Here is an 11,580-nt window from a genome sequence, read left to right on the forward strand (position 1 = left end):
CGGAGAGGATCAACATACACTGATACCTGTTCTGGAGGATGGAATAGCTGAAGACATAGATAACAAGACGACTAGTTGTAATTTGGGACCTGGAGAAGAGAAGGTCCGGAATCAGTATTGAAGGTTTTAGGGGGGGATAATTGTCGTAGGACAGGTATCCTAATTAGGATAAAACCTTCAATACTCTTATTTTGAGTTTTACGATGAGCCGAAAGTATTATGTTATTATATTTATGTTTCGTGTCCATGGACGTATAACGTGCATATGCTTAACCTGGTTAATGTAGCAACGGACGTACGGACACACAGACTTCCAATATGGCGTCAAAGAACAGCACCATTAGATCTCTGATGTAAAACATGTATAAATTCTATGTAGATTGTTTTAGAGAGCGATTGTTTTTTTTGTATTCTATGAGAGGCACTGAATGTCTTCTTCATCTGACAGGATAAGTTCGTAGCGATAATAAAGTTGTTTTTTAGAAATACGTAAAAGTGTTCTTGTGTGATATTTTTATTGCGTAAAATAGAAAATCGCATATAGAGAACGACAAAATATATCTCACAAAAGGTCGTCCTGCGAGTATATCCGGGAGAAAAGGGTCGTTGAAGAGTGGCAATCTGGCAACACTGTAACCACATGTAGGGTAACTACCACTGTCAGCACATATTAGTCGTGCTGTACAGTTGGTGCAGTGGATAGTGTTTTGGGTTAGCATGCAGGAGGTCAAGGGGTCGATCCTGGCTTGAGGCGTGTGTGTTTTATTTCGTAAATGTAGTCCATGTGGTATGGTATCTGGCATCTTAAACGTCAACAGCGATTGCAGCGGGTCCTCTAGAAACCATTTGCACTTACATACTATGATCCTAGAAATGGACGAACATTCGTTTTCATTGGTCAGCTTTGAAAGACCAATTCACGTCGTGGGCGTGAATTTATTCACACCACTTCATCTACTAGATGTGTTACAACGTGTTCAGCGTTACTAAATTTTGTAAATGTAGGATACTTGTGACCTAAGAGACGGTGTCTTACTGTATTACAGTATGTAATGTCCGATGGAAATTAGCAAATAAAAAAGGGCCTCAACCCAGGATCGAACACTCGACCTCCTGTATGCTAACCCAAAACTCTATCCACTGCACCAACTGTACAGCACGGCTAATACGTGCTGACAGACGTAATTACCCTACATGTGGTTACAGTGTTGCCAGATTGCCACTCTTCAACGTTCCTTTTCTGCCGGATGTACTCGCAGGACGATCTTTTGTGAGAGACATTTTTTTATTGCTGGCATGTGAGGAGTCGTGCTGCAATGCCCGAGTGCGTGAATTTCGCTTCACCCTATATAGGGAAATATAAGGTGACAAAGTGGGGCAGACATAAACCACGAAGAAATCCACGCTCACGTACTTGTGCTGCAAATATAGTGACTCATACTCTTCGTGTAAAGGGCATTGCAAAAGATGCACACACTATTTTAGAAAGCTGGCAATTGTTTTTTTCAGATACAGTTATTACCATTTGAAATTTATTACTATTTGTAATTTTATTTTTTTTGTAATTTTTAGTGTACTTTATAACCATGTGAGATTTATTCTTATGTTCATTTAATGTGTAAATACATTTATGCTTGAAATGTGTTGGTATTTATTATGTAAACGCGTCATATCATACCGTGAGCATTTCGCTCAACGTGCGACCACTCGCGTTACTTTCATCCTACCGACCACTGGTGGGTTAATAAATAATTTCATTCCCTGATTCCTCTTCCTATAAATGAATAATTGCCCTAATTTGTCCTCTTAAATTCCAAATTTATCTTCTTTCCTACATTCAAAAGCTACACGCAAGCCTATTCATCTACTAATGTACTTCCACGCCACTTTCCACTGATAGCTCTTAACATCCTGATTAATATATTTGAGAGAAATTCCACCTTTTTAAAATTGTAAAATATGTATTGACCTATTAAAATACAATTGGATTATAGTGGAACATGTTTTTCCCCTTCATTTGGGACATCTTCAGCCACTTACTGCATAAATATCATTCCAAAACACAAAAGATATAACTTACATCAAATTAAAATCAATTATTAATGAAGTATGCTAATAACTTTTGAAGAAAGATTTTTGTCTACTTTATGAGGATTGCCTTAAAATATCCTGCACAAATCATCAGGATATTCAGCCATTTGTATTAACTTTTACATGTCTTGGATTTTAAGTGCTTCTGGTGGACATGATCATTAACAAATTGAAGGCTGAGCAGGTAAAGTTAGATCTTACACTGTGGACTGAGCATTTTAGTGCATTTTCACATTTTTACAAAATTGTACAAAACTATTTTAATCCTCCTAGTCAATACAGTATGTTGATCGTGTTTGTTACACAGACGGAGTCGGACGATGTCAAGGTTTAAATTGAAGTGGGAATTCATCTCTCTTTATATCACGATCTTACATGATCAAAGTATACTTCCCCGGAACCACCTAATATCAAGTGAATAAGTATCACCCACATAGACAGCATAAAACAGCACAAATTCACTTATCCCGGATGTACACAAACTGGACGGTATAACGAACTGCCGGAATTTTAAGAATTTTATATTACAACAATCAATTGTAACGTAATTTTAACTTATCTCATGTATCATTACAGTAATGTATTTTATGTGTTAAAATGTGTTTTGGATGTTTTAGGAATATGTATATAATTGTTTAATTTGTACTTAAGGCTGATGATGGCACATAGATGCCGAAACTAGTACCATTTGACCATTTGACATGTGATTGAATCACAGTAAAACATCATTGTATTGAAAAGGTGGACCTTGAAAGAATTTTAACCTTCCAGCGGGCGCGTGGCGGCAATTTGGCCGCCTTTTGGAGAAAATCACGAGATTGTGCCCTTCATAGACAACTATCCAAGCGGGACCCCCGGTTATTCTTTAATTACTCATCTTGATGCAAGACGGCACTTTCGTACTTTTCTCAGTCGGCGCCGATCAGCCGCTGTTCAGTTGCTAAGTGGTGCGTGCCATCGTCATTCGAGTCAGGCGGCCAGTCTATGGCCATGCACCCGATTGTTTTCGCATTCTCTCATACCCGAATGAAACATGTAAGTAAATATATTTTGGTCGCGTGAGAGAAAGAGAGAGTAACGTTTTCCCTTTTGCATAAATGTTCAAAAACATTTAAATTTTGAACTTTTCTTAGCATTCTGTTCGATTCTCTCCTATATCCTATTGTTTTACGGTATCAATAATATTGACGTAATTGAATCTTATTATGCGTTGTAGGGCACGATACAATGATCCTGATTCTATTCTCCAAATTTTTGATGAATTGGAAGAAGAAACGAATGAAGGGGAAGATGTTTGGGACGATCCTAATGATATTTCGAACCCGAAGTTATCGAAACGGACGGTCACAGCAGTGACTGCGAAATTGAAATGGACAGGGCTGATGATGTAAGCGATGACGACCGTGATGACAGCACCCTATGTTTCTTCATTCTGGAAGATTATGGGCAAATAGTCCCATGAGAAGGACTACAAAAGCAAAGGCAAAGAACTTGATAAAAACTTTTTCTGGTCCTAAAGTACAAGCTCCCCAATGTAAAACTAAACTAGAATGTTTTCTCACCATTTCTATTTTTTGTTTCATTGAAGAATTGTCTTTCACATCTCAAAACAAGCACAAATAACTGCATTTTGTAATTGTAGACAATATTTAGAAATTTAAAATGTTTTACGGGTATATAGCATTCCTATTTGTCAGACAAGACTGATTCAGTGCTCAGGAATGTTATTTTGTGTATAATGTTTAGTTCAAGAGTTCAATTAAAAGTGCTAGATTTCTTATGCTTCGAAAATGTTTGCTCATTTTCATTTTCTACAGTTATTAAATGCTATATTGTGTCTCAGACGACTGAATTCTTTGTTCAATTTAATATTCATGGCACTGGATTTTTATGGGGATGTTATCAACAATTTTTATTAAAGTCTATTGTGTGCTTTGTGGAAGTGTATATGAAGTTATTCATTTCAGTTCCCGATTATTCATTGCACGAACATCGAGTACTGCTTTTGTGAAAAGAAAGAGTGGCCATTTAACCGCCATGCGCCCGCCTGAGAGATCCAGGTGTGCGCGCCCGGTGGAAGGTTAATTTACTGTAATCCCACTTCAATATGGACGCCAGTGAAATTCATAACTATAAATAAATATCAGCCCATGTCGGAACACAACAACTAAGCCAACAGTATACAGATACCAGTTGAACCACACCAAAGGACAATAAAAAACATTGAAACAGAAAGACTTCCAGCTCAAGACTGTTTTAATGATCAATATTTCACAGTTTTTTAACTTTCATCATACTTTTTAAAAACTTTTTAACTAACATTTTATTTTATGTGTTTCCTATGTTTTTAATTCATCATACATGTCTTACTGACGATGACCCAATGCCGGGTCAAAACATTTCTATTTATGTGTGAAGTTTTGTCTTAATTGGACATAAAAAATATATAGTATTGACTAGGAGGATTAAAATAGCGTTGTACAGTTTTGTAAGAAGTTCAACCATCAATATGGATTTAACAATGAGATTCATAGTCTGTAATTCACATTTTAAAAAAAAAAAAAAAAAAAAAAAAAAAAAAAAAAAAAAAAAAAAAAAAAAAAAAAACTGATAACCTTACTAAAAGCCACAAACTAATTTTGGATTCAGCAACATTTGAGAATTTTTAAGAACTATTTTCTACTTTCAATTTTTTAAATTTTCACAATGCATATTAAAAACATTAAAAGCTATGTAATCACACACACCATGATACATTTATGAAACACAATATATATACTAATCGTTGAGAAATGAAAAAATGACATTGATTGTGGAAATAGGCTCTAGTCATCAGCCGCACAAAACCATGCGGCTATGAAGCTGTTTCAGTAGTACCAACTTAGTATCATAATAGAATTAGGTTCCGATGATGTCCTGCTACCTGGAAATTTTTAATGAACTACAAGCACTGGGAAATGAATTCCAACACTACTAATATTTGTAGTATGTTGAAGTGGATATATAAGCACTAGAACTCAACGCCATACGGCGTACATTGCTTGTTCTCCACGGAACATTACCATCAATGTACGGCGTACAATGGTTGTCTTCAAAGTGTAAAGGCATCAAGTCCACATGCACGGACATCTTGGTTAGCTAGTTTGAGTCCTGTTGGTCGAAACTTTTTTACCATCAGCATGTTGGCCAACAGGCAGGATACCGTGGGTGTTATTCTTTTGCTCCCACCCACAGGAGGATCATATGGAGTGAGGGTATATGACACTGTTGATGGTTATTCTACCTTTAGATGGACGCTTTAAGCTTTGAGTAGACCCCTTGGTGATCTTCGGCAGGAGTAGACTATGTGCCGGACTGGCTGTCACCCTCTCCCTTCCTGCAGTAATAGATCACGTCATTCAATTCATCTCATTAACTCCTCTGATAAGTTGAGATGTCAGGAAGAGCATCCGGTCATAAAACTTGCAGATGAGTAAGGGCATATGATGCTGTCGATGGTGATTCTACCGTCGGATGGATGTGTTAAGCCTTTAGTAGACCCCTTGGTGATCTTCGGCAGGAGTAGGCTGTGTGCCGGGACCGAATGTCACCCTCTCCCTTACTACTGTAATACATCACGTCATTCATTTCATCTCATTAACTTCTTTGACCAGTGACATGTGATAGCAATGGATGCGATGATCGGACAGTCTCTCCCCCGGGTTGGTGGCCATCCGTGGCTGAGGGGGGGATGTCCGTTCATTGTTTCCAATTGGTCGTGTGGAGTTAAATATATTCGATTTACTGTAATTAATAATCCTGGTCGCATGTGTGTGCAATGGTCGCGGCGGGCGGACCTTCTCCCCCTCCACGGTGGGCGATTGTCCCTGACTTGGGGGGGAGGGGGTCTGTCCGCTGTTTTTATAAGGATGTATAATATGTATGTGGTTGGCACTATATACTAACATTATCTAACTGTTAACGAATTTTAAAATCTTTGAATTTTTGTGTATCTTGCTTTCGGTTATTGGTTTGTTGGCTTGGAGTACGTTCAAATTTAACTACATGTAATGATTTAGATTACAATAAACGAATACACTCTCCCCAGTTGGTGGTCATCCGTGACTGGGAGAGAAGTGCATTCATTCATTAACTTCTTTGACGAGGTTGAGATGTCAGAAAGGGCATCTGGTCGTAAAACTCGCTACAAAGATTCATCTCACTATATACCCGACTGGTAGAGAAAAGGAACAAGGGTTCAACAATGATAACAACATGTCTCGGATTTTGACATGAAGGAATTACAATCTAATTTTGAAAACTTACCATACCGATATAGTAAATAAACGTTAATATCAGAGGACCATAAATTATATTTCAAAATTCCGGAACAGTAAAATACATTCTTTTAAATACAAAGTATTTAAAAATAATAAAAAAAGAAGATATTTTGACAGTGGTCTCATCAACACCAAACGACGTAGGCTACCTGCCATTATATTGTAAACTTTTATATGTAAATAATTAGTTTTCTTTATTGATTTCTTTCATGGTTCATTTCATAGCCAAACATGTCGATGAAAATAGAAAGTGAAAGTGAAAGATAATTAGTGCAGTAAAAGGTAGCACTTAAAACATGTAATGTAGGGCCTACCATTCGTTTATGTTATTATAATCTATACTAATATTATAAAGAGGAAAAATTTGTATATTTGTTTGTAGTGGATAAACTAAAAAACTACTGAACTGATTTTAAAAATTACTTCACCTATAGAAAGCTACATTGCCAGTGAGTAAGTTGGGCTGTATTTTATTTTCAAAACAATTCGACGGGGGGAGATATAAAAATAACCGGCTAATATAGCCAAATATCGAATTTGTTGTACAAGGACGAGACAAAGCTCATTTTAAGCCCCTTGATGAAAAGAACAAAACTCAGTAAGCCCTATGGGCCCAAGAAGCATGTTTTAAGGCCCTAAAACCAACCGTTATGGAGATATTGGCACCACACTACCCCTGCTCTAGGAATCGGGTAAAAGAAATGAACTGCCGTAACCATGGCAACGTCAGCTCCAGGATTCTAGAGCAGCGAGATTATGCATGTACATTTGGGCATAGCTGCCAACCAAAATTGGTACAGATATGACTTACCATCTGGAAAAAATATACTGTTCTGTAAGACACCCATTGGACTCCTTTCAGCGGGGATGGAGAGGGGGTGAGGTATAAAAATAATGTATATACATGTCATTGTTTGTTTGTATGTATTACATCTCCTCCTAAACCACTGGAGCTATTTCAACCAAATTTGGTACACTTACGACTTAGTATCAGGAGACAAACCACGTGGGGCATGACACCCCTAGCACCCTTATGGGGAGGGGGTGAGGGGGGTAAGGTATAAAAATAATCTAGAATAGTATCGAATCCATACACTCCGAATTTTTTAAAGTTCATATTCAGCCCCCTTTGGGGTGGGAGTGAGATATAAAAATAATTGAAAATAGTGTCGAATCTACAGTTTTCGGGGTCACTGAGATGAATGGGGACAATCCAGATTTTTTATCTCTTAGGGGTGGGGGGCGAGATGGGGACAGTCTCATTGACAGTACATCGTATCTATAGTGCGACAGCTAAATACATATAGTTATCATTTATTAATTTTTGACAGGATCAAATACTTCCCAGTCGATTCGAGCTTCCATAAGGACAAAGTTTTACTCAAAAATTAAATAATCTAAAACTTGAAATCAAACACATCTAAATAATTCTAAAACTACATAATAGATAGTAACATATCAATCTGCAAGTCAAAGAGAAATTCTATAAAAATTCACTTCACACATAACTAACTGGTAATACAAATCTTAAAGGTAAACATTAAGAAACTATCCGGGCAACGCCGGGTACTACAGCTAGTTTGAAATAAGCTCCACATTGAATTGAATTCAATGCGAGTAGGCCTACTACTGAAGATCTTCACAAGTATAGCAAAGCAGAAATGACTGCTTCGCTCTGCTCCTACCTTCCCCAGCACTTAAACCCCAAAGAGGATATACACTATACTTCTCAAGAGTTTGTATTCGAAAGAGCAATGCCATTGCTGGCTTTTTACCAAGAGAACCTTGGTTTGAATTTCAACAAATGAGTGTGAGATTTTTAAAATGAAAATTTACGTCCCTTTGGTTCATATTCCAGGAACAACTCTAAGTCAAGTACTTTTGTAAACAATATCGACTTTTTGTTTTTGGAAATTCTAAGTTCCTAAGGAGGGAATTAGATATTTTTCCACCAATAGAGCATGTCAAAAAACAGATCAGATGTAAGGCTTTTCAGGCGTTTGCTTTATTAACCAGGGCTTCGTCTTAGGTCTGACACTAGACTCATCAGAGTGGGATGTGTCAGACCCTACCCACTGACGCTGGGGTGTATGCAGATGAACTTATCAGAAGCCCTATATAAGAGGCACAGTCTTATAACTGCATGCGGGAGATAAAACTCCACAATGGAATTATTGCCCGCCTAGCAATTCCGAATGGAAATTCTAAGTTCCCAAGGAGGGAATTAGATACTTTTCCACCAATAGAGCATGTCAAAAAACAGACGAAACGCTGGTTAATAGAACAAACGCCTGAAAAGCCTTACATCTGATCTGTTTTTTGATGAGGGTGAGTACCTGAGAGTTCCAGGGCGAAAACTATGCCCCTTTACTCATCTGTTTCCGAGAAATGCCGATGAGTCAGAAAAGTATCTGGTTCTACACTGGCAGGGGGAAAATGATCTGGCTGAGAGGTGGACCTCTCGTCACAGAAGGAACCCCTCAAAAGAAAAAGCCACAAAAACATGTAAATAACACACATTATAGTCCCATAACGCTTGGTGATCTAAGGACATTCAAGGAAGACCGTTTGTTTCTCTCAGTAGGCAATCAGCGCCTTAGCCTGATCTCAGCAATGACTTTGGTGAAGTGGAAAAGTCCCATTTTCTCAAGTTTGGCCATCTTGGATCGGTATTTTTCTTTTCTTTGTTTTCAAAACAAGTAGGAGAACCAACATTTGTCCCCTGTGGGTGGGGGCAGTAGAATAACACACACAGTATCCCCTGCCTGTTGTAAGAGGTGACTAAAAGGGGCCCCAGGAGCTCTCAGCTTGGGAGCGTGGGTTGGCGACCACAGGACCCTTAGATGAATCCTGGCATTGCTTCCACTTACTTGTGCCAGGCTCCTCACTTTCATCTATCCTATCTAAACTCCCTTGATCAACAACTTGGGCAATGGTAAAGAAGTAGGCGACTGGAAATAATAATAATATTGCATTGAAAATTACTCACATGTTCACCACTCCATTTTTAATATTTTTAAGTCCCGAAATATAGGATTTTTGTATTTTAGGGGTAATATTGGTAATTCTTCTCCTTCTTCATTTTTTTTTTTTCTTGGACTCTGCTCTGCGCACTACGTCCAGTCACTAGGTTGGTTTAACTATTACTAATCAAAGGGACTGTTCAAAAGGACAGAAGAGAGTGGTAGTGAGAAGCAGAAGTACAAACTATTTTATTGGGAGAGGTTGTTTATGGAAGATACGTTAGGAATATTCTAGTCTTTTACTGTACTGTTATGAACAAGTATACATTTGTTAGAGTACAGGTATTTAGCACAGGGACACAGGGTTCTACATCTTCACGCCAGTGTGATCTATCACGGCGTCTTACTACCATACACAAACATGACCAGATCACAAATAAGGGAGTCAGGATTGTCCGTATTAAATCACGATATTACATTCTTGAAAAAAATGAGTCTGTAACTCTGCTAGGGGAATTGTCGGAAGGTATACTAAACAAGAAATATTTATAGGAAGTTGAAAGCCGTGTGATATGAAGTTGGAAATGAAACGTTGTTGCTGTCTTGGATATTTATCACATTGAAACAAGTGCTGACATAATTGCCACATTTACACAACTGAAATTTACAAGTTTAAGGACAACTTGTTATCCTTATACTTTAAACGATACAGATGTTCCGGTGTACAGGCACGACTCAAGCAAAGTCTGACTATAGTACCGGTAGTTGTATGACGTCTGGTGTACTGTCCTTTTGCGAACCATGGTTTAGTAACAATTGTATTTTGGATACTGTATAAATATTTACCTTAGATTGTTCATTCCACTTTTCTTGGAGAAATTTCTTATACTGTGTCCGTACGTCATTTTGTGGGATTGCAATATGGTATTGTAAGCCATGTCCTTCATCTGCCTCATTTGCCACTTTATTGGCCTTGATATTGCCTTCTATTCCAGAATGTCCTGGAATCCACGTAAATAATACGGAACGATTTAGTGTGGTTAAATCATACAGTAGTTTCCTCAGGTATTCTATATACCAATTTTCTGCCTTTGTTGGATTTTCTAATGCTTTAATAACACTGAGAGAATCGATACATATGAGAGCTTTTTGGATAGTTGAATAATTGATATATATTAACACTTGACGAACTGCAAATATTTCAGCTGTGTATATAGATGCCATATGGGGTATTATGAATTTTTTGGATAATTGCAGCTGAGGGGAGTAAACAGCACCATCCCAGTGGTGTAGGGGTAGCGTTCCTGTCTCTCGCCGGGAGGCCCCGGGTTCGATTCCCGGCCAAGTCAGGGATTTTTCTCTCGACCTGAGGGCTGGTTTGAGGTCCACTCAGCCTACGTGATTAGAATTGAGGAGCTATCTGACGGCGAGAAGGCGGCCCCGGTCTTGAAAGCCAAGAATAACGGCCGAGAGGATGCGTCGTGCTGACCACACGACCCCTCGTAATTTGCAGGCCTTCTGGCTGAGCAGCGGTTGCTTGGCAGGCCAAGGCCCTTTCAAGGGTGTGGGGTTTGGTTTTTTTGGAGTAAAAAGTCCAACATCCAACATTGGATGTTTCATGATGTTTTGACCCGTTAGTGGTATTTGGGGTATTTTTTTCGTATTGATCTAAAGTAATTCTTAATGACTTATTTGTTATCTGTACCGGTATGTTTAAATTCTCAGAAATACTGTTATCATCTAATTTTGTGCGTATAATATTGGGTAATTGTATATTCGCAGGAAACATTACGGAGTACTTTGGGTGAGTTCGTGTTTGAAGAACTTTAGGTCGTACTCGTAAACATATAAAGTGAACATATGCCCATAGGCTCTGTGCGTGTAGAGGTGGCAGAAAAATAACGTAGCAGTTGCTTTGTCACAGTTACATGCCTGTCACTCTTACAAATGTAACGAGGACTTAAGCCGGCTTTACATTTACGAGTAACTCGTATACGAGTAGGAAACGCGTTTACATTTATGGTGCTTACTCGTATAAGAGTACAGTTTCCAATATGGCTCCAAGCAGACGAAAACGTCTTGCTATGGCTGGTATCTTGCTGTTGTGTTTTAAAACAATACAACAGAATGAAGCGAAAAAAGTCAGGAGCCTTTGGGTTAAAGAATCCTTGAAGAAAAGACCCGTTTTTGGAATACAGGAACATTTA

The sequence above is a fragment of the Anabrus simplex genome, chromosome 10, assembly GCF_040414725.1.
Source record: "Anabrus simplex isolate iqAnaSimp1 chromosome 10, ASM4041472v1, whole genome shotgun sequence".
NCBI classification, from domain to species: domain Eukaryota; kingdom Metazoa; phylum Arthropoda; class Insecta; order Orthoptera; family Tettigoniidae; genus Anabrus; species Anabrus simplex.